The sequence below is a fragment of the Pristiophorus japonicus genome, chromosome 4, assembly GCF_044704955.1.
Source record: "Pristiophorus japonicus isolate sPriJap1 chromosome 4, sPriJap1.hap1, whole genome shotgun sequence".
Classification (NCBI taxonomy): Eukaryota; Metazoa; Chordata; class Chondrichthyes; family Pristiophoridae; genus Pristiophorus; species Pristiophorus japonicus.
The window spans coordinates 52,684,447-52,709,438 of record NC_091980.1 but is presented as its reverse complement, the minus strand read 5'-3'; the positions used below and the strand labels follow the sequence as shown (position 1 = coordinate 52,709,438).

Genomic DNA, 24,992 nt, shown 5'->3' with positions numbered 1-24,992 from the left:
GTAAGGGGTGAGCCATTTAAGACCGAGATGAGGAAAAACTTCTTCACTCAGAGAATTGTGAACCTGTGGGATTCTCTACCACAGAAAGTTGTTGAGGCCAGTTCATTAGATATATTCAAAAGGGAGTTAGATGTGGCCCTTATGACTAAAGGGATCAAGGGGTATGGAGAGAAAGCAGGAATGGGGTACTAAAGTTGCAAAAATGATCAGCCATGATCATATTGAATGGTGGTGCAGGCTCGAAGGGCCGAATGGCCTACTCCTGCACCTATTTTCTATGTTTCTATGTTTCTATTTAATAATGGGCCCAAGTTTCCTTAAAGAAGAAAAATGATGTTCACTTACCTGGACACCCGTTTTTTTCGGCCCCTCAGAGCTGAAAATGAAAATGCAGAGTTTTCTCACCACATGTGCACCCTCTAGCACCGGCACTACCCGATCCGAATCTGCAGGGCGGAGCCTCCAATGTGCGCTGAAACCACACACCACAAAAAAAATTCACTGGGCGCTGAAAAAATGACCTAGTGATGGGCAAATTTGGGGCCAATAAACTTTATTTAGGCTTCCTACAACTGGATACTGTTAAACGAGGATTGTAGTCATGAGCGAAATGGCATGGAATGACATACAATTTCTTCAAAAAGTACTATTTGAGACCATGGAAAATTGATGACGTCCCAAACTGAAGAGTGAACGATGTTGGCTCATTTAAGCAATGTATTTTAGTTCCGGTTAGCTAGAGCTAAATAGGGGTAAGATCACAATTAAAGTTTTGCTACATGCAAGGTCAATTCAATAGAGAATCTGCATTTTACAAAAAAGATTCTTGGTGTGTTAAAAGAAAATACCTGCCATAGTTCGCATATTGGAAATAGTGAGTGAAATTTTGGACCTTCTGTCTTCAAAAGGTCTTTAATACATTAGAAAGAACTTGGAGAAGAATGATCCAGGACATAAAATAGTAGGGGCCTGAAATTGGTCAGGACGTAAGGTCCGTCCATTTCTTGGTGTTATTCCAGCAATGCGTCGTTTCAAACCGTCGGCATACCACCGAGACCGAAGAATGCAAGTTTGGTGGATTTATTTTTGGCGGTATGCAAGTAGTGCACAGCGGGCAGTTTGCAGAATTATAGTCGATCCAGATCGACTTTCTTGTTGATGGACGGTGGGGCACTGCACTGTGCATGCACAAATATATATTTTTTTGCTTTTATTTCAGAGATGCTTTTTATCTGCAATTTCGGAGGTCAGGGGTCACCTGCACATGCACAGAGAGTTGAAGTCGAGGGAGAGAGAGTGAGAAGGAGCAGCGAGCTATTCGAGGGTCAGTTGTTTTAATTACAGATTCCAGAGTTAAAAAATATTAATAACCAATAATAATTATGCAATATCAACAATAATAATACATATTTTATAAATCAAAAATAAGATATTAATATAAATATAATGGAAATGCTAAAAATGAAGTCGAAGGGCAGGAACATCGAGAAGGACGGGAGGTTGAAGGCACCCGCCTTTGACGAGGTGGAGCTACCTGCCCTGCTGGAGAATATTATGGAGAGCTACTCCGAATTAACGAAGGGTGGTCGTGGAAAGCCATCCCCCAAAGGAGTACAATAGGATATGGGACGAGATCGGGGAGGCTGTGTCTTCCACAAGAACCATGGTATGCACTGGGGAAAGGTGTCATAAGAGGTGGAATGACCTGGTGAGGGTAGCAAGAGTAAGTAATGATTTTATTTATACACCCGCCATGTGCCATTCGTTGAGGTGAGGCGGGAGTCCGGGGTCGGAGGCCTATAAAAAGACCACGAGTTCAGTAGTCGGGAGTTCGTGGTCGAGGAGGCGGGAGTCAGGGGTCGGAGGCCTATAAAAAGGCCTCGAGTTCAGCAGTCGGGAGTTCGTGGTCGAGGAGGCGAGAGTCCAGGGTCGGAGGCCTATAAAAAGGCCGCGAGTTCAGCAGTCAGGAGTTCGTGGTCAAGGAGGCGAGAGTCCAGGGTCGGAGGCCTATAAAAAGGCCGCGAGTTCAGCAGTCGGGAGTTCGTGGTCGAGGAGGCGAGAGTCCGGGATTGGAGGCCTATAAAAAGGCCGCGAGTTCAGCAGTCGGGAGTTCGTGGTCAAGGAGGCGAGAGTCCAGGGTCGGAGGCCTATAAAAAGGCCGCGAGTTCAGTAGTCGGGAGTTCGTTGAGGTGAGGCGGGAGTCTGGGGTCGGAGGACTATAAAAATGGAGGGTGAACAGCCAGTTGTCGTAGTGCACATAGGTACCAACGATATAGGTAAAAAACGGGATGAGGTCCTACAAGATGTATTTAGGGAGCTAGGAGCTAAATTAAAAAATAGAAGCTCAAAAATAGTAATCTCAGGATTGCTACCAGTACCACGTGCTAGTCAGAGTAGGAATCGCCGAATAGCTCAGATGAATACGTGGCTTGAGGAGTGGTGCAAAAGGGAGGGATTCAAATTCCTGGGACATTGGAACCGGTTCTAGGGGAGGCGGGATCAGTACAAACCGCACGGTCTGCACCTGGGCAGGACCGGAACCAATGTCATAGCGGGAGTGTTTGCTAGTGCTGTTGGGAAGGAGTTAAACTAACATGGCAGGGGGATGGGAACCCATGCAGGGAGACAGAGGGAAATAAAATGAAGGCAGAAGCAAAAGATAGAAAGGAAAATAGTAAAAATGGAGGACAGAGAAACCCAAGGCAAATAACAAAAAGGGCCACATTACAGCAAAATTCTAAAGGGGCAAAGTGTGTTAAAAAGACAAGTCTGAAGACTCTGTGCCTCAATGCGAGGAGTATTCGGAATAAGGTGGACAAATTAACTGCGCAGGCAGCAGTTAACGGATATGATGTAATTGGCATCACGAAGACATGGCTCCAGGGTGACCAAGGCTGGGAACTCAACATCCAGGTGTATTCAACATTTAGGAAAGATAGGCAAAGAGGAAAAGGAGGCGGGGTGGCGTTGCTGGTTAAAGAGGAAATTAATGCAATAGTAAGGAAGGACATTAGCCTGGATGATGTGGAATCGGTATGGGTGGAGCTGCGGAATACCAAAGGGCAGAAAACGCTAGTGGGAGTTGTGTACAGACCACCAAACAGTAGTAGTGAGGTTGGGGACAGCATCAAACAAGAAATAAGGGATGGTGCAATAAAGGTACAGCAGTTATCATGGGCGACTTTAATCTACATATTGATTGGGCTAAGCAAACTGGTAGCTATGCGGTGGACGAAGATTTCCTGGAGTGTCTCAGAAATGGTTTTCGAGACCAATATTTCGAGGAACCAACTGGAGAGCTGGTCATCCTAGACTGGGTGATGTGTAATGAGAAGGGACTAATTAGCAATCTTGTTGTGCGAGGCCCCTTGGGGAAAAGTGATCATAATATGGCAGAATTCTTTATTAAGATGGAGAGTGACACAGTTAATTCACAAACTAGGGTCGTGAACATAAGGAAAGGTAACTTCGACGGTATGAGGCGTGAATTGGCTAGAATAGACTGGCAAAGGATAGTTAAAGGGTTGATGGTGGATAAGCAATGGCAAACATTTAAAGTTCACATGGATGAAATTCAGCAATTGTACATCCCTGTCTGGAGTAAAAATAAAACGGGGAAGGTGGCTTAACCATGGCTAACAAGGGAAATTAAAGATAGTGTTAAAACCAAGGAAGAGGCATATATATTAGCTTGAAAAAGTAACAAACCTGTGGACTGGGAGAAATTTAGAATTCAACAGAGGAGGACTAAGAGTTTAATTAAGAGAGGGAAAATAGAGTATGAGAGGAAGCTTGCAGGGAACATAAAAACTGACTGCAAAAGCTTCTATAAATATGTGAAGAGAAAAAGATTAGTGAAGACAAATGTAGGTACTTTGCAGTTGGATTCAAGTGAATTTATAATGGGGGAACAAAGAAATGGCAGACCAATTGAACAAATACTTCGGTTCTGTCTTCACGAAGGAAGACACAAATAACCTTCCGAATGTACTAGGGGACAGTGGGTCTAGTGAGAAGGAGGAACTGAAAGATATGCTTATGAGGCCGGAAATTGTGTTTGGGAAATTGATGGGATTGAAGGCCGATAAATCCCCGGGGCCTGATAGCCTGCCAGAGTACTTAAGGAAGTGGCCCGAGAAAGAGTGGATGCATCGGTGATCATTTTCCAACAGTCTATCGACTCTGGATCAGTTCCTATGGACTGGAGGGTAGCTAATGTAACACCACTTTTTAAAAAAGGAGGGAGAGAGAAAACGGTTAATTATAGACCGGTTAGCCTGACATCAGTAGTGGGGAAAATGTTGGAATCAATTATTAAAGATGAAATAGCAGCGCATTTGGAAAGCAGTGACAGGATCGGACCAAGTCAGCATGGATTTATGAAAGGGAAATCATGCTTGACAAATCTTCTGGAATTTTTTGAGGATGTAACTAGCAGAGTGGACAAAGGAGAACCAGTGGATGTGGTGTATTTGGACTTTCAAAAGGCTTTTGACAAGGTCCCGCACAAGAGATTGGTGTGCAAAATCAAAGCACATGGTATTGGGGGTAATGTACTGACGTGGATAGAGAACTGGTTGGCAGACAGGAAGCAGAGAGTCGCGATAAACGGGTCCTTTTCAGCATGGCAGGCGATGACTAGTGGAGTGCCGCAGGGTTCAGTGCTGGAACCTCAGCTCTTTACAATATACATTAACGATTTGGATGAAGGAATTGAGTGTAATATCTCCAAGTTTGCAGATGACACTAAACTGGGTGGCGGTGTGAGCTGTGAGGAGGACGCTAAGAGGCTGCAGGATGACTCGGACAGGTTAGGTGAGTGGGCAAATGCATGTAAGATGCAGTATAATATGGATAAATGTGAGGTTATCCATTTTGGGGGCAAAAACACGAAGGCAGGATCTGAATGGCGGCAGATTAGGAAAAGGGGATGTGCAACGAGACCTGGGTGTCATGGTTCATCAGTCATTGAAGGTTGGCATGCAGGTACAGCAGACGGTGAAGAAGGCAAATGGTATGTTGGCCTTCATAGCTAGGGGATTTGAATATAGGAGCAGGGAGGTCTTACTGCAGTTGTACAGGGCCTTAGTGAGGCCTCACCTGGAATATTGTGTTCAGTTTTGGTCTCCTAATCTGAGGAAGGACATTCTTGCAATTGAGGGAGTGCAGCGAAGGTTCACCAGACTAATTCCAGGGATGGCTGGACTGTCATATGAGGAGAGACTGGATCAACTGGGCCTTTCTTCACTGGATTTTAGAAGGATGAGAGGGGATCTTATAGAAACGTATAAGATTCTGACGTTACTGGACAGGTTCGATGCAGGAAGAATGTTCCCGATGTTGGGGAAGTCCAGAACCAGGGCACATAGTCTTAGGATAAGGGGTAGGCCATTTAGGACTGAGATGAGGAGAAACTTCTTCACTCAGAGAGTTGTTAACCTGTGGAATTCCCTGCCGCAGAGAGTTGTTGATGCCAGTTCATTGGATAGATTAAAGAGGGAGTTAGATATGGCCCTTACTGTCATGTATTCAACCAGCATTGTAACCCATGTATAAACTGACCTAAGTTGTACACCATGAGAACACTGACCACTCGGTGGGAGACACTCCTAACCTGGACCTTCAGGTATAAAAGGAGAAGCTCCACCCACCTTCATCACTTGAGTGCTAAGGAATAAAGGACAGGTCACAGACTGACCTTCTCTCAAGCATGGGCCTCGTGTGCATTTATACTGTGTAGTAAGGACGTATCAATTGCGACAAGAAACTGGGATTTAAACCACGCGAGCATGGCCATTAGCAGAACAGACGAGAGGTACTGTGTTAAGGAATGGTTGGGACAGAGATTCAACATTGTTAAAGCAGCACACAGTTCTCCAGGCAGACAAGGGCAGTCAGGCATGCTCCAACATGTAGTCGAACCCAGAGGGGGAGTTCGACAGAGACAATGGCAGGCTGAACAGCGATTCACGCCATTGCAAGGGACAATGCGGCCAGTAATGGGGCCATCAACACCTATTAATGGCGCACTCAAGGACAATAACAGGGGCAGTCAGGGACGATCGACTGGCAAGGGACCTTTTGTTTCAAACCGCAGCTCATGCTGGAGGCGTGGAGGCATAGATTTAGCCGGAGTTTGCAGAGATGAGCAAAATACCTGCAGAAATTGCAGAAATGGACACTGGGGGAAATCGCTGGAAGCTGAAGTTCAGCGAGTTCATGTGGAGCACGTGTACAGTTCATACACCAGGACGCCACTGATAATTATGAAAGTGCTCCTCAATGGCATTCCAGTATCAATGGAGTTAGACACAGGTGCCAGTCAGTCCCTGATGGGTATCAAACAGTTCGAAAAGTTGTGGGCATCCAAGGCCAGGAGGCCAAAATTATCGCCGATTGACGCACAGCTACGGACTTACACAAAGCAGATCATTCCGGTGCTAGGCAGCGCCACGGTAGTCGTGACCCACAAAGATTCGGAGAACAGGTTGCCACTCTGGATTGTTCCAGGGGACGGTCCCGCACTACTGGGGAGGAGTTGACTTGCTGTCATGAACTGGAAATGGGGCGATGTCAATGCAATTTCCTCTGTGGAGCGAGTATCATGCTCACAGGTCCTGGACAAATTTGACTCATTATTTCAACCCGGCATTGGCACTTTCATGGGGGCCAAGGTAGTGATTCACATAAACCCGGACGCCAGACCAGTACACCACAAGGCCAGAGCGGTGCCGTACGTGATGCGGGAAAAGATAGAAGGCGAATTGGACTGCCTGTTGAGCGAAGGCATCATCTCGCCAGTCGAATTCAGTGACTGGGCAAGCCCGATTGTGCCGGTGCTCAAGGCGGATGGGTCGGTCAGGATATGTGGCGATTACAAGGCCACCATCAATTACTCCAAGACCAGTACCCGCTACTGAGAGCGGAGGACCTCTTTGCGACGCTATCTGGTGGCAAACTTTTTTCAAAATTGGACCTGACCTCAGCTTACATGACCCAGGAGCTGGCGAGTGAGTCGAAGAAGCTGACCACCATCACGACACACAAGGGGTTGTTTGAGTACAACAGATGTCCGTTCGGGATTCGCTCGGCCGCCGCGATCTCCCAACGAAATATGGAAAGCCTCCTCAAGTCGATTCCAGGGACGGTGGTTTTTCAGGACAACATCCTCATTACGGGTTATGATACTGAAGAACACCTCCACAACCTGGAGGAAGTGCTACGCAGACTGGACCGGGTAGGTCTGCGACTGAAAAAGGCGAGGTGTGTCTTCCTAGCTCCAGAGGTAGAATTCCTGGGGATGAGGGTAGCAGCAGACGGGATCAGCCCTACTGCATCCAAGACGGAAGCGATCTAGAGAGCACCCAGACCCCGTAACACGACGGAGCTGCGTTCGTTCCTGGGGCTCCTGAACTATTTTGGTAATTTTCTTCCCAAATTGAGCACGCTGCTAGAGCCGCTACATGTGCTCCTACGCAAAGGTCGCGAATGGGTCTGGGGGGACAGCGAGGAAAGGGCTTTTAATAGAGCACGCAATTTGTTATGTTCCAACAATCTATTAACGCTATATGACCCATGTAAGAAACTTGTGTTAATGTGCGATGCGTCGTCCTATGGTGTCGGGTGTGTGTTGCAGCATGTCAATGCCAAGGGTCAGTTACAGCCGGTAGTTTATGCCTCCAGGAGTCTGTCCCAGGCAGAAAGGGGCTACGGGATGGTAGAAAAGGAGGCGCTCGCATGTGTATATATGGTAAAGAAAATGCACCAATACCTGTTTGGCAGGAAATTTGAGCTGGAGACAGATCACAAACCCCTAACGTCCCTTTTGGCCGACAACAAGGCCATAAATGCAAACGCATCGGCCCGCATACAGAGGTGGGCACTCACGTTAGCTGCCTATGACTACACAATTCGGCGCAGACCGGGCACCGAAAACTGCGCCGATGCACTCAGCAGGCTCCCACTAGCCACCACTGAGGGGGCTACCGAGCATGGTCATGGCTGTTGAAGCTTTCGGAAGCGAAGGCTCACCCGTGACAGCCCGTCAGATTAAAGTCTGGACAAATAGAGACCCGCTATTGTCTCTAGTCAAGAAATGTGTGCTGAATGGGGACTGGGCAGCCACGTACAGGGCATGCCCTGAGGAATTTAAACCATTTCACAGGCGCAAGGATGAACTCTCGATTCAGGCTGATTACCTACTGTGGGGAAACTGCGTAGTCATGCCCCAGATGGGCAGAGAGGTGTTCATCAGAGAACTCCACAATGGGCACCCGGGCATTGTCACGATGAAGGCAATTGCCAGGCCACACGTTTGGTGGCCAGGGATAGACGCAGATCTGGAACTTTGTGTTCGCAGGTGCAACACGTGTGCCCAGCTGGGCCATGCGCCCAGGGAAGCACCCCTTAGCCCCTGGCCATGGACCGCCAAGCCTTGGTCACGCATCCATGTGGACTATGCAGGTCCTTTCATGGGGAAAATGTTTTTGGTTGTAGTAGACGCCTACTCCAAATGGATCGAGTGTGACATTTTAAATTCAAGCACATCCTCTGCCACGGTTGAAAGTCTACGGGCAATGTTCGCCACCCACGGTCTACCGGACATCTTGGTCAGCGACAATGGCCCGTGCTTCACAAGCACTGAATTCCAGGACTTCATGGCAGGCAATGGAATTAACCATGTTAGAACGGCACCGTTCAAGCCGGCCTCAAACGGCCAGGCAGAACGAGCAGTGCAGATAATCAAACAGGGGATGCTCAGATTCCAAGGGGGTTCCCTACAAATCCGCTTATCACGCCTCCTGTTAGCCTATAGATCCCGACCACACTCGCTCACAGGGGTTCCACCCGCAGAGCTACTAATGAAAAGGACGCTCAAAACCCGATTATCCCTTATACACCCCACCATGAAAGAAATTGTCGAGAGCAGGCGCCAGTCACAATATCACTACCATGACAGGAATGCGAGGGCGCGATGTATTGATGTAAATTATCCTGTTTTTGTCCTCAACTACGCTGCAGGGCCCAAATGGCTCGCAGGCACTGTGGTTGCCAAAGAGGGAAATAGGATTCTGGTAGTTAAACTTACCAATGGACAAATCTGCCGCAAAAATGTGGATCAAACAAAAAGGAGGTTCAGCAACCCCATAGAAGAAGCAGAGGAAGAACACGATATAGTGTTCACTCCACCACAGGTGACCGAACACCGGAACCAAAGTGAGGAGAGCCCAGTCACTGTGGGCAGTCCGGACAGGCCTGAGGCACTGCAAACAGCAGACACTCAGGCCAGCGCCCAACAACCGGAGCCCCAACTCAGGCACTCTACAAGGGAGCGTAAACCACCAGAGAGACTCAACCTGTGATCCCAATAAGACTTTGTGGGGGGAGGTGATGTCATGTATTCAACCAGCATTGTAACCCATGTACAAACTGACCTAAGTTGTACACCGTGAGAACACTGACCACTAGGTGGGAGACACTCCTAACCTGGACCTTCAGGTATCAAAGGGGAAGCTCCACCCACCTTCATCACTTGAGTGCTAAGGAATAAAGGGCAGGTCACAGACTGACCTTCTCTCAAGCATGGGCCTCGTGTGCATTTATACTGTGTAGTAAGGACGTATCACTTACGGCTAAGGGGATCAAGGGATATGGAAAGAAAGCAGGAAAGGGATACTGAGGGAATGATCAGCCATGATCTTATTGAATGTCGGTGCAGGCTCGAGGGTCTGAATGGCCTACTCCTGCACCTATTTTCGATATTTCTATATTTCTATGTGCCATGTACCATGTAAATGTAGGTTCAGTGTCACACGGATGATGTTATTTATCCCAAGGTTACGGCAATTTATTTGTGCTTTCAGGCAATGACAAGAGAATCAACGCAGTGTTTTGATGTGTATGTGTGTGTGTGTGTGTGTGTGTGTGTGTGAACCTGTGTGTCTGCGATGTTAAATGGATTGAAGATTTTTACTTTCATTTACTTACTTTCTGCAGAAGAAGACATCTGCAATAGCAGCAGATCAGTGGCGTACGGGGGGAGGACCCACAACACAAGAACCATTGACAGAGATAGAGTTCCATGCTATGTCGCTGGCCAGGGATAGCAACCGTGCCACCACCAACATTGGAGCTGACCCACCCACACAGGATGGTCAGTTCAATACAATTCCCGGTCTGTGTTATAGTCCTGTCATGTCATGTAATGTAATTTTAACTCTAATGTTGGCCTCATGTGATATAAGTTCATTGCACTGTATTGTTGGCCTCATGATGTACTGCAATGTTGGGGGCATGTAACGCAATGCATATATGTATTGTGTGTCTGCGATATGTAATGCAGTACTGCAGCAGTGGTGGACATTTAAGTAAGACTGTGCTACGTTACTGTACTCATGTACTCATGTAAGCCTGACTCTTCCCCTGGTGCCAGGCACTTTTAAATGTTGTTTTGTACTTCCAGGCTCGGAGGATTCAGACCAGACCTCTGCAGAGAGACCAGACAACAGACCCACTGCCTCCACCTCTGGCATCACCCAGCCCTCTCCCGACTTCACCCCTGCAGAGACGATGAAGAGGAAGAGGAAGAGCCGCTGATCCTGGAGCCAGTGGAGGTGGAGGTGGGGGGTGGAGATGGAGGAGGATCCATTAGTTCCATCTGGGCCAGTTGGAACATCCTCCACCACCGACTCTATATTCAGGGGATTCCCCCATGCCTCCTCTGATTCTGCGGGACCAAGTGGTGTGCAGCAACACACCCCTAGTGTTGCAGCGCCTTTGCCGCAGCGATGGAGGTTGGTGCAGCAAAGGTCCGTTGCTGTAAGTCAGATAGGCGAGTACCAGGACATGGTGCATTTGTCATAGGTCATAGGTCAAGTGCTGCTCAAGGCCATGGCTATGATAGCTGGAAACATCGCGGCGTTATCAGAACGACAGTCGGAGGATGTGTCACATCTGATCAACGCGATGGAGCGAACCGCCGACTCCATCGATGCCATGCGACAATCGACGGGATCAGACATGGCGCTGTGCCACATTAGACTGGTCGACAGCACCTGAGGGTGGGGAGCTGCCAGCAGCTTCCAGCCTTGACGCCGTGCCTTTCGGATGACGAGTGTCTCCTGAGGCCCCATTCATTGCGCCTGCAATGTCTGACCCCCAATGACTCAGGGTGTGGTGCTGCACGTCGGCTTGGTACTGCCATGGGGAGGTCAGGCTCAGGGGCAGTTGGAAAGGGAAGGGTGGGAGTAAGAAATGGGGGTGAGTCCTGAGGGTCGTGGGTCATGGTCGAGGTCGAGGTCATGGTCGAGGACAGTAAAGGATGTTTTGTTGTAGTCAAGTGTTTGTTGTACATTTAAAATAATTGAAGTTTGATTTTTTAAAGTTTATTTCAAGTTGTTGAAGTTTTGTTAAAGTTGTTAAAGTTGTTAAAGTTGTTAAAGTTGTTACAGTTGTTACAGTTGTTCAAAGTTATAGTTATAAGCTTTACAAAGTTTTAAAATTGTTGTATATTTGAAACATTTTTACATTAACGTTTGAATTGAATTTAAGCACTCTTGTACAATATCAAACTTTTGGGGTAACAGTTATCAGGGTCCCAAAATGCAGGTCACCACATTCAAACAAAACGTTCATTTATGAGCTGGTGACGTAACAATCAAGAGCTAGATGGCGAGACCGTATCCTTTGTCCCCCAGCATCCAGCATTTACCTTGTGGCTCAGACTTCAACAGGTCAGACACAGTGCTCTCACGCAAGATACGCACATCATGGATGCTCCTTGGAAAGTATGCATTCACTGCCATTATGCGCTGTGTATGGTCGCAGACGAGCTGCATGTTATGTCTGTAAAGTGCTTATGAATGACTCCACGAGGCAATGTGCTGTACTCAAACTGTAGTGACCTTGCTCCTTTATTCGTAATACCAGAGTGAGGCAGCCACATGGTGGCTACCCTTTTATTCAGCCCCTGCCACCAGGGCAGGAAACCCCGGCCTCCACCAGTTGCACCCTCTTGTGATGCCAGCATTGTATATACAGTGTAAACCTTATTGATAGTACATCAGGTAAACAAGTCTCCATCTTATGCAACTATACAGTGACTACACAGAGAATATATCTATAGTCTGCATATATAACATCATTCTCCCCCCAGTCCTTTGTGCCAATTACCTTTGCACTATGTGCTCTGGCTTATCTTTCCCCAGATTTAAGTGCCAGTAGCCCTTGCATCTTGGCTGCGCTTTGGCTTGGCTCTCTCCCTGTTAACCCCCAAGTCCTTTTGCCACAACGTTGGGTAGTGGTTACCAGTTTGGATAGTTTGTTGATGCAGTGGAAGTTCCAGTGGGTTCTGGGTGTGATCCATGTGTGTGTCCATGGCTACATACATCCATTTCCCCCCCGCCCCCGCAGCGAGATCGTGCAGCAGGCCCATTACATTAACACACAGGATCAGACACAGTGCAAGTACAAAGAAAGGAAGTTACAGTTTGTATCGTGACACCTTGGTTCAGTGACTTACATTGGGTACGTTTTGCGGTCGTGCCAGGATTGGGTAGATTGCATTCATGGTTCAGTCATGGTAAGTACTGAGGTGGCAGTGCAGGTATGCGAGGACGCTGGTTCCAGAGCAATTGGATGGGGTCCTAGTTGTCTGATAGCAGCGCTGCCCCCCCTGCTACCGTGGTGGGCTTGGTTTGCTCATCTAGTCAGGACTCGGGGCCTTTGCCGTTGCCTAGTGGTGGGCAGAGCCACAGATGTGTGTGGCCACCCTGTCCTCCTTTGAGGGCTGCAGAATCTTCTGCCTGCTCTCTAACGGTGTTGGGAACCTGGCTGTTCCAGGTCCGATTTGAGGAAGTTGTTGGTTCCGACCTTTCGCTCCCAGACATGGCCGAGGTAGTGGCGATTCTGCCACAAAAGCTGGAAGAGTGCCTGTGAATTTGATCTTCCTCCCCAGGTGTCCTACCACTGGAGCTGGGAAGGTACTTTTAGGTCGTCTCAGTCGGATCATTGCCACGCAGTCGAGATTGATGATCTGTGCCTCAGGTGCTGCGCTGGTCTGTTCTCTGGTGCCTGGCCCAAGCGAAGGTGAGGTTTTGCTCTGTCTCTGGGGGACATTGACATCGATTGCTGGAGTGAAGAGGTCTTCCCATTTCCACTGGATCTTCCACCTTCTTCCGAGTAGCATTGGACCATCACCTGCAACAATCCACAGAGGTAACTTGTGCACCATGCCATTATGGATTACACTTACATCCACACTACCAAGGACTGGGATCAGCTCCTTGGTGTAGGTGCACAACTTTTCCTGTACTGGAATCAGCTCGGGTCATTTTTCGTTCCATAGCCTCTCAAAGGCAGCCTGGCTCATCACTGACTGGCTCGCTCCCGTGTCCACTTCCATCTTCTGAAGACTGGAAAGCTGTTTATCTCGACTTCCATCTTCACTGGAGGACAATCGGTGGTGCAGGTATACATTCGATACACTTCTTCTTGGGGCTGAGCTGCCTCTCTGGCCAAATCATCATACTCCCCGCTGGATTCAAAGTCATCTACCGACTCCTCTGCTAGACAGTGAGTCATATTTCTTTTACACATATGCTGGAGGTGGCCCTTCGTGTTACAGGCTTTGCATATGTACTCAGCAAACTGACACTGGTGAGCCCTATGGTTTCCTCCGCATCGCCAGCCTGGTGCTACTCGATTAGCACCATTCGGCGGACTCTGAGATCTGGAACCCTGAGGTCTGTGCTCTCTGCCCTAGGCAGAGCCACATTCTACAATCTTGCCTGTGAAAGGCACTATTCTGTGTACAGTACTTGCCGGGTTTGAGTCCACAGGATGAATAATTTGCTTGGTGCTGCAGGTCGAGGTCATGAACGCCTGACTGATGCTGATGGCCTTCTGCAGATTGACTGGTGTCGGCAGATAATAGCTTGTGAAGGAGGCCCTCATGGCCAATTCCCATAATGAAGATCTCTCGCAATTGAGGTGCATGCCGAAATCACACGGTGCCACAAGTCTCCTGAGGTCGGCAGCATATTTTGCAATCTCCTGGCCCTCAGGTCTGTGGTGTGTGTAGAATCTGTGCCTGGCCGTGAGGATGCTCTGTTTTGGTTTTAGTTGGTCGCGAATTAGTTCAGTCAGCTCAACGTATGTCTTATTCTTGGCCTTCATGCGTGCCAGCAAGTCCCTGACGAGGCGGTAGACCTTGGGCCCACAACTGGTCAGCAGTATAGCCTTGCGCTTCTCCGCCAATGTGTTCGTCTCCCCTGCCAGGTTGTTTGCCATGAAATATTGCTCGAGTCTTTCCGTGAAGGCATCCCAATCATCACCCTCTGTGAAGTCTTTTAGTGTGCCAAAGGTAGCCATAATCGCGTGAAAGTCCGTATTCTCATTGGCAGTTGTTATGTCTGTAATGTGCTTATGAATGACTCCACAAGGCAATGTGTTGTACTCAAACTACAGTGACGTTGGTCCTTTATTCGTAACTCCAGAGTGAGGCAGCCACATGGTGGCTACCCTTTTATACAGCCTCTGCCACCAGCGCAGGAAACCCCAGTCTCCACCAATTGCACCCTCTAGTGGTGCCAGCATAGTATATACATAGTGTAATTGATTGTACATCAGGTAAACAAATCTCCATCTTATGCTATTCAGTGATACACAGAGAGTATATCTATAGTCTGCATATATAAAACTGCACGTCGAGGAAGTAGAATCCCTTACAGTTTTGGTATACCTCCAAGTCCTGTAATGCTGCTCGCAGGGCAATATGGGTACAGTCAACAGCACCCTGCACCTTGGGGAAGCCAGCAATGTGTGCAATTCCCAAAGCCCTCTCACAGTGTGCCCCCCTGGTCATTGAGAAGTTTATAAATTCCATCCGACGTGCGTACAGTACTTTGGTTACCTGTAGAATGCAGCGATGAGTAGCGTACTGAGAAATACAGCATTTAACCCCAGCTGATGCCTGAAAAGAGCCGCATGCAAAAAAGAAAAGTGCCACAGTCACCTTCATCTCAACAGAGAATGCAGTAATGTTGGTGCTACTGGGCTGCCTTAATGAGCTGGCAAATCTCATTGATCACCTCTTTTCGGAAGCGCATCCTTCGAACGCACTGTCGATCGGTCAGATCCAAGCATGAGTGCTCCTCCCTGAAAACCCTTTGGGGCTAAGGCCTCCTCCTCCTCATCAGTCTGCGACCTCCTCCATTACCCTGATAACTCTGCTCAATAAACCTTCTCCCATCTGAATCCTGCATTAGACAGGTAGTCAGCAATACAGGCTGAGATAGTACAGGCCCCATTTTTTTTAAATCTCCAGAATCTCCTCAAATATCCTGAGATAAACTCAAATTAGTTTTCAATGGAAAAAATATAACTCAAATGCCTTATATCTTAATAATGTACTAAGTACCAATAAAAATACCTTTCCCACTGTGAAGTCACTGTTCACCTCAGAAATACAGAGGTGGTGCTTTTGCTGATTGTTCCGGATTTCAAAATGGCGGCTTTGAGCACTCTGCCCATTCCCGCCCACTTAAGATCGAGTAAAACCACCTTTTCCAAGACGGTATGCAGCTCCAGTGGTATAACAGCGGTATATCATGAAAATTGCACTTTTTGGGCGCTATGCGGGCAGTTCTGTAATGCAGACAGTGTGCATACCGTATGTATGTGTTTTTTGACCAAACTTGCATCTTTGGGCAGTAAGCCGGCGGTAAGCAGACAGTAATGGGCGGTATGTCGATAAATTTCAGGCCCCCAAACCTTTGGTTGAAGTTCATGAGGAATAGATGGAACATTTAATCATAACTATAAACTGCCTTCCAACAGTGGGCATGTAGAGAAAAAAATAAGTCAATGAACCAACTAGCCATACTTCATTCCATATTCTCTTAGACTTTTGAAGGTTCACCACACTGATTCCTGGGATGGGGGATTGTCCTATGAGGAGAAATTGAGTAGACTCGGCCTATATTCTCTAGAGTTTAGAAGAATATAACATTGAAACATACAAAATTCTTACAGGGCTTGACAAGGTAGATGCAGGGAGGATGTTTCCTCTGGCTGGGGAGTCTAGAACCAGGGGTCACAGAATAAGCGGTTGGCCATTTAGGACTGTGATGAGGAGCAACTTCTTCACTCAGAGGGTGGTGAATGTTTGGAATTCTCTATGTCAGAGGGCTATGGAGGCTCAGCCTTTGAGTATATTCAAGACAGAGATCAATAGATTTTTGGATATTAAGGGATAGTGCAGGAAAGTGGAGTTGAGATAGAAGATCAGCCATGATCTCATTGAATGGTGGAGCAAGCTCGAGGGGCTGAATGGCCTACTTCTGCTCCAAACTCTTATGTTCCTATGTTAATCATTCTGTGAGTTCAATTAAATGAATATGCAAATTGTGAATTACAGGGAATTTATTGAGCTGCAAATCAATCGGGATTGGAAAATCAGTTTTGCCCTGCACCATTCAATTCTGATGTTCATTTTTAGGTATTGGTTACCTACTACTGAAAAGTCAAGTGAGACAGCTAAATGTTAAGTGACACCTGTTGCAAATAGGTAGCACACATGGAGTCAGAGGATAAGCATGGTAAACTGCTTTTGAACAATTTAAAATGCATCATATTTCTAAATAAAAGCCACCAGTTTAGTGCTATTTAAGACATAATTTTCTAAAGATATATTGAGATTGAAGTGTTCTGAAATCGTGGGCAGACTTGCAAAATCTACATTCTCTTGCTCCAGAATGCAGTTGGGGTTTCCACAGAAACTGATCGTTGTGTGCTGCAGAATTCTAGCACCCTCATAAAGGGTCATTTGGATACTTTGTAAATACAAAGTTGGAATTGCTATAAAGAATGGAACTGCATCAATATTGAATTAAAACTTTGTATCAGTAGTGAAAGAAAGTACTATGACTGTTTCTTATGATCTGGAATTTGTCTGCATGAATGACAGCTATAATACAGAACAAAGACGGCAGCAGAGTAAACAGCATATTTATTTATCTGACAATCCTTTTCATTTATTATCAACAAATGCAATATGATGCCAGAAGTCTTATGTTCCTATGTTAATCATTCTGTGAGTTCAATTAAATGAATATGCAAATTGTGAATTGCAGGGAATTTATTGAGTGGATACAGATGAAAAAAAAGAGTATTTGAAAACATAAACAATAGCTTCCTACAACAAGTGCTTTGCAACTAATTGAAAGATTTAGACGAATATATGGGAGCATTGGGACATTGATTAAACAGCTAAACAAAGACAAAACCATCAACGTTATTGTGTTCAGAATAACTCCACAAGTCTGTGTTGTAAGCTCAAACCATTGTGACCTTGGTCTCTTTAATGTAACTCCAAAGTGAGGAAACAGCATGGTGGATCACCTTTTAAACCTACTTGCCCAGGGTGCACAGGTGGCCCTTAGGTCTCCCACAGGTGTGCCCCCTGGTGGCAGGTCTTACCATTGGTGAGGTTTACATACATAACATCACAAAGTCTTATGTACAAGTTATTTACAGGTTGAGGCGATCTGGCGCTCTGCGTTCCCGGGTCGATCGCCTGAGTTGAAGTCCTGGCATGGGTGAGTTGGTCGGATCATTGCTGCACGGCAGCGCGGCAGGTCGGATCAGACTGTCGGGCTTGGTGGGTTCATCCTCGTGGTTAACAGCGAGGTCGATTGCTGGTTGAGTGTGTGTTGGTGGATCATAGATGGTAAAGTCTACTTCAAACTGTTCTTGGTTGTCAGTGAATCGTAGTTTGGTTTGATCCAAGTGCTTTCTGCACGTTTGCCCATTCAACAAACACTCTATTCCCCTCCTTGGCTAAAACAGTGCCAGCAATCCATTTGGGACCATGACCGTAGTTGAGAACAAACACAGGATCATTAACCTCAATGTCCTGCAATACAGTCACACGATCATGGTACACGTTATGCCAGTGCCGCCGGGTTTCTACGTGATCACTGAGATCCGGGTGGACTAAGGAGAGCCTGGTTTTGAGTGCTCTCTTCATTAACAATTCTGCAGGGGGAACCCCGGTGAGCGAGTGGGGCCACATCCGGTAGCTGAGCAGGACCCGAGATAACCGAGTCTGCAAGGAGCCATCCGTTACGCGTTTCAAGTTCTGCTTGATGGTTTGGACTGCCCGTTCCGCTTGACCATTGGATGCGGGCTTAAATGGGGCAGACCTGACAAGCTTAATTCCATTGCGGGTCATGAACTCGTTGAATTCCAAGCTGGTGAAACATGGTCCATTGTCACTAACAAGGACATCGGGCAAACCATGGATGGCGAACATGACCCTGAGGCTTTCAATGGTGGCAGTGGACGTACATGATGACATTATTATACATTCAATCCATTTAGAGTAAGTGTCCACTGCTACTCGAAACATCTTTCCTAGAAAAGGGCCAGCAAAATCTACGTGGACCCTGGACCACAGTTTGGAGGGCCATGACCACAGGCTCATTGGGGCCTCCCTGGGTACGTTGCTCAACTATGAGCAAGTGTTACATTGGTGTACACATGACTCCAATTCGGAGTCAATGCCGGGCCACCAAACGTGTGACCTGGCGATAGCCTTCATCATGACTATGCCTGGGTGGGTACTGTGCAGGTCACGTATAAATGTTACCTGCCTTTTTTTTGGCAAAACCACGTGATTCCCCCATAGGAGACAATCCGATTGGATGGACAATTCATCCTTACGTCGTTGGAATGGCTTAATTTCATCTTGCATTTCCCCGGGAACCGCCGACCAGCTCCCATTAAGGATGCAGCTTTTTACTAGTGATAGCACAGGGTCTTGGCTGGTCCAGGTCCTGATCTGGCGAGCTTTGACGGGTGACCCCTCACTCTCAAAAGCATCCATTACTAGAAGCAAGTCTGCGGGTTGCGTCATTTCCACCCCAGTGGTGGGCAACAGTAGCTGACTGAGGGCATCAGCACAGTTCTCAGTGGCAGATTGCATAGACATACGCAGACAATGTGCCCATTTTTGGATGCGGGACGAAGCATTGGTGTTAATACCTTTGCTTTCTGAGAGCAGGGAAGTAAGCGGTTTGTGGTCAGTTTCGGGCTCGAACCGGAGACCAAGTAGGTATTGGTGCATTTTCTTATCCCCGTATAAACATGCTAACGCTTCTTTCTCAACCATACTGTAGACTCTTTCAGCCTTGGATAAACTTCTGGACACATATGTAACCAATTGCAGTTTGCCTGACCCATTTGCTTGCTGTAACACACAACCGACCCCATACGATGACGCATCACGAGCTAGTACAAAACGTTTACATGGGTCATACAATACAAGTAACTTGTTAGAGCATAGTAGGTTTCTGGCCATATTAAAGGCTGTCTCTTGAGATTTACCCCAAACCCAATCGTTACCCTTGTGTAGCAATAAATGCAAGGGTTCCAGCAAAGTGCTCAACCCCGGTAGAAAGTTACCAAAATAGTTGAGGAGTCCCAGTAATGAACGCAGCTCCGTCATATTCTGTGGTCCGGGTGCATTCATGATGGCCTCCGTCTTGGAGTCCGTGGGTCTGATGCCGTCTGCTGCAATTTTTCTCCCCAGAAATTCGACCTCTGGTGCCAGGAAAACACATTTGGAGCATTTCAGCCTGAGTCCCACTCTGTCCAGTCACTTTAGAACCTCTTCCAGGTTGTGCAAGTGTTCGGTGGTGTTGCAACCAGTGATCAAGATATCATCTTGGAACAACACGGTGCATGGAACTGATTTCAGTAGACTCTCCATGTTCCTCTGGAAGTTGGCCACAGCCGAGCGAACCCCAAAGGGGCATCTGTGGTACACGAACAGTCCTTTGTGAGTGTTGATGCAAGTCAATTTCTTTGATGTTTCAGCCAGCTCTTGTGTCATGTAAGCAGAGATTAGGTCTAGCTTGTTGAATGACTTTCCCCCTGCTAGCATTGCGAATAGGTCCTCTACTTTAGGTAGTGGGTACTGGTCCTGTAACGAGACTCGGTTGATCGTTACCTTGTAGTCCCGCAGATTCTGACCGTCCCATCGCTCTTTAGCACTGTCACAATTGGACTGGCCCACTCATTGAACTCTACTGGCGATATGATTCCCTCTCGTTAAAGTCTGTCCAGCTCGATCTCGACTTTCTCTCGCATCATATATGGAACTGCTCGGGCCTTGTGATGAACGGGCAGTGCCCCAGGAACAAGATGGATCTGCACCTTGGCACCTGTGAAGTTGCCGATGCCTGGCTCAAACTTGTTTAACACCTGGGTGCATGAGGCGTCATCCACCGAAGACAGAGCTTTGATGTCATCCCAGTTCCATCGGATCTTTCTGAGCCAGCTTCTGCCGAACAGCATTGGGCCATCGCCTGGTACAATCCATAGTGGTAAATCATGCACCATTCCGTCGTACGATACTTTCACTGCCGATAACAGGTATGAGTTTTTTGGTGTAAGTGCGCAGCGTTGTGTGAATCGGGCTCAGTTTTGGCCTCTGTGCCTTGTTGCCCCACAGATTCTCAAAAGCCTTCTGGCTCATGATTGATTGACTCGCCCCCGTGTCCAATTCCATGAAGACTGGAATGCCGTTAAGTTTAACTTTTAACATTATCGGAGGGCTTTTGGTGGTGAAGGTGTGTACCCCATACACATCCTCTTCGTCCTCAGGTTGAGTAGCCTCTCCTGCTCGTTCAGCATGATCCGTGATGGATCGGTCGTCCTCTGCTGACTCTGCCACGTGGTGAGTCAGAGGACGTTTGCACATTTGCTGGAGGTGCCCCATTGTTCCACAGCCCTTGCACACATAGTGCTTGACTCGACATTGATGGGCTCTATGACTGCCCCCACAGTGCCAACATGATGTGTACACCCCACAGCGGCCTCTGAGTCACCCTAGGCCTGGCCTCTGCGGTCGTGTAGGCCCTACCATGTACAGTTCTGCCTGCTGAAGGCATTATTTTATGCACAGTACTTGCTGGTGAGCTGTGAAGATATCTGTTTTGTGTTGTCGCTCGTAGATATGATAGCCTTGTTCAGATCTAGGGATTCGGCAGACAGCAATTTGCGAAGAATGACCTCGTGGCCGATTACAAGCACGAAAAAGTCCCGCAACATTTCCCCCAAAGATCCGGCAATTTCGCACTGTCTCGCAAGGAGTCTTAGGTCGGCGACAAAACTCGCCACGTTCTGGCCCCTGGAGCGATGGTGCGTGTAAAAGCGATACCTGGCCATTAGGATGCTTCGGCTTGAGTTGTTCCCAAACCAGCGTGCACAGCTCTGTGTAAGTCTTGTCCGTTAGTTTGACCGGTGCCAGCAGATTTTTGAGGAGGCCATATATGGAAGACCCACATACGGTGAGGAGAATCGCCCTGCACTTGATCACCGTCTCAGCCGTGCCCAGCTCATTGGCCACGAAGTACTGGTCAAGACGCTCAACGAAGGCTTCCCAATAATCACCCTCAACAAATCTCTCAAGAATACCAACGGCAGCCATTACCACGTGAAAGTTCGTGATCTGTAACTCGTCGCCAATTATTGTGTTCAGAATAACTCCAAAAGACTATATTGTAAGCTCAAACCATTGTGACCTTGGTCTCTTTAATGTAACTCCAAAGTGAGGAAGCAGCATGGTGGATTGCCTTTTAGACCTGCTTGCCCAGGGTGCACAGGTGAAGCTTAGCTCTCCTACAGGTGTGCCTCCTGGTGGCAGGTCTTACCATTGGTGAGGTTTGCATACAAAACAAACATCATCATTACTAATTACCAGTAGTGCCAGTGAGACACAAATCAAAAGATGCTCTTCAGCTTGGGACAGCTGTTCTTACCAAACTAGAACATTTCTGTGTTGGCAAAACCGATGCAATCTATGAATGCGTCAATTTCAACTATACAGGTTGAGCGTCCAAAATCCGGAGTTCCGGACTCTGGGGCGATCTGTGGCAGGGTCGTCCGGAATCCGTAAAATGTTCTGGACCGGACGACCCTGCCAACCTCGGGGTCTCGCCACTGCGCGACCTCGGACTTTGTCTCGTCGCCGCTTGCGTCGCCGCCCTTACGTCAGGGCCTCCTCGGCGGCCCACCCAAACACCTCCTCGACAGAGCCGGCCCGCCCAAACATATCCTTGGCGGGGCCGACGACGACCTCCTTGGCGCAGTCCCACCCAACAACAACCTCGGCGGGGCCCGCCCGAATACCTCCACGGTGGCGGGGCCCGCCCGAACAGCTCCACGGCGGCTGGGCCCCACCCGACAACCTCTTGGACGGGGCCAGCGACCTGAACAGCTCCTCGGAGAGCGAACCCCCCTTTCTGACATTCCGAAATACCCGAACCTGGGCTCGGGTGTTTCCGGATTTCGGACGTCAGAAATACATTCCGAAGTTCGGAAAAACATGAAAACCAACTTGGCCTTGGTCCTGAGGTTGCTGGATTCTGGATGCTCAATTGTATTGTCAATGAAGGGTTTAAGACAATGACAAAACAATATTGTGTGTAGCGAGTGTCCGCATCCTAGCAACAACATTTAACAGTGGAACTCCAACAACTGATTAAAGGTTATGACTCGTGCAGTTTTGATAGCAACCACAAAGGATGAGATTGTAGCTTAAAATGAGCTATAATGTCAAACTTTATATTGTGATTAAAAACAGATTGCTTTATTCTTCAGTATAAATGCAGGCATTGCTCAGTAAAAGGATTTTGATGTCCAGGCTGCCAGAGAAATGTTAAGGTCTCTTATCATCACAGAAAATGGCTCATAAGATTATAATTAAAGGACAAAGTTCCCTCCAAATGTTTCCAGAAATACCTGAAATATTGTAAGCCACATCCAGTCCAATTATTCCCACAGATACTGGAAACATCTTGAGTCATATCCACTGCAATTTTTCCCAGAAATGGTAGAAACATCTTCAGAGGCTAAAAATGCCTCCAAAAATGGGTGTAGGGTGTGTGATGCACGATCAACCCGCGCCCGTTCAGTGCAATGCAGGCAGCACGCTAACTTCGTGCCGCCTACTAATTAACATGATTGTATTGTTCAGCCCAGTGCTGAAAGCACTGCTGAGTGGCTGAACGCTGAGCAGGGGGCCCAAGTTCGTGCAAGACTAGCACCAATTAAAGTTAGCCTGCACGTCTTAAATTCGGTCTGCACCTCTCAAAGGGGAAGTGCATTCTGCCTGAAGCAGCTCATTCAACTGGCTGGGGAAGAGAGTAAGAGTAGGAAAAGAAACAAAGATGTCACAACAGGGGAGAGAGCATGCCGCAAGTTTCTCCTATGCAGCCCTGGAGGCCTTAGTGCAGGAGGTCAATACGAGGAGAGAGGTCCTGTTTTCACCAGGGGCTAGGAGGCCTTCCAGGCAAATGTGTAAAATCCACTGGAGCAGACAGCCACTGTGGTGAATGCCAGCAGTGCAGCCCCGTGGACCTGGATGCAGTGAGGAAGAAGTTTTAATGACCTTGCACTAGTGGTCAAGGTAAGTAAATACATCTTCAAATTCCATAGCCCACCATCTGTGCTAGCCTCATGCACTGCTCAATGCACCACACCCCCATCACTCTCCTACCAACAAACTCTACCAAACATGACTCATACCTCACATTCAAATATTCACCTCACCCTCACACACTTCCCACTGCTGCAAGCCTCACACCCTACAGCTTGCACACACTGTCAGCTATTCAACCATGACAGGCAAAATGTATTGCACCATACTCACTGACACACTTCTCTTTCTCTTGCAGGAAAAATGGCTCCCAACCGACGCCAGCTGGACCTAACCGGTGGGGAACAGGCACGCCTGCATAACCTGACCCCAATGGAGGAGACAGTGCTGACCATTATTGGGAGGGCCAACACTGAGCCCGTGGCCAGTGGCGAGGTTAAAAGAATACAAGATGCCAGTATCCTCATGCATAATCCTTCTCACATCCCACTTCCCACACATCGCACAATCTCTTCTGATTTACAAGCTGCACATGGTGTAAGCATGCACATTTTGCTTTTCCACCTCTGTTGTGGAAAAATATTTCCGAGACTGTATAATATATAAAGAGAGGTTTATTAAATCGGAGACAAAGCTTTGGGAGAAGTGTTAGAGACCCCTGTCTCTGAACCACTTCTCAATTTGGTATCTCCAGTGAGGTTCTTTTATCTTACAAATTACGTCACTTTACATCATATGCTTTAGCACTAGTCCTTAAGTCTAATCATCGCATTACAAGGTTTTTACTATCCAAGGCTGAGCTCTTGATATAAACCAGCCTGCATTGTGACAGTGCATTATAAACAAGTGCAGGCCTTTTGGCACCGGTATAGATAAACATACCCAGCACTTATCTCTCCAGTCATTCATTATCTCATTTTCCTATCTCCATAACTCAAGGCCAGCATACCTTGAAGTCTAACTGTGTTTTTTTATATAAAGCATAATGCATCAGTATTGTCCCTTACAAAATTCATTAAAGGGGAAAATAAAAACAAATGTTTGGTCCCGTATACTAGTCAAGTATATGTCCAAAAATCCGCTCCAACAATATTCCCCCTTTTGGTCCTGGAGGATGTTCACAAAATCCAGATGACCACAATGATAGTAGCATGGTGTCATATATTCGTCCTTTGGGGTATGTTACTTCCCTGATGTTCCGTATGTCTACCTTGCCTGTAGCTCTAGGCTACCCTTCAAAGATAGTGATCAGTGTCATTGTCGTCTGTTTCTTCATCCTTGGTGTCTTCAGGTATTTCCATCAGGTGTGCTTCTTCTTCGGCGATTACACTGGCTACTGGCATCAGTCGGGCCATCATAACTTTACAGCAGATATCAAAACACCTGATAATCAGACAGCAATTAATTATTATTACAACCAGAATATTTACTCTATGCATAAAATAGTACCCCCAGGATCCCCCTAATAGCCAGTCAAACCAGCCAGATCCTCCTGCTGTCGTGGATGACTTCTTTACCTCCCTTCTTATGTGATCAGTGAGGTTGGTTA

At 47.4% G+C, this 24,992-nt stretch overlaps 1 long non-coding RNA gene across 1 annotated transcript; it reads left to right on the top strand.

Annotated features, from left to right (window-relative positions):
• The first annotated feature begins 1,229 nt into the window (after positions 1-1,229).
• LOC139262051 (uncharacterized) lies at positions 1,230-10,579 on the top strand. Its single transcript, XR_011592871.1, has 3 exons — positions 1,230-1,324; positions 9,997-10,153; positions 10,463-10,579. It is a non-coding gene; the product is annotated as an uncharacterized lncRNA (long non-coding RNA).
• Positions 10,580-24,992: the final 14,413 nt, after the last annotated feature.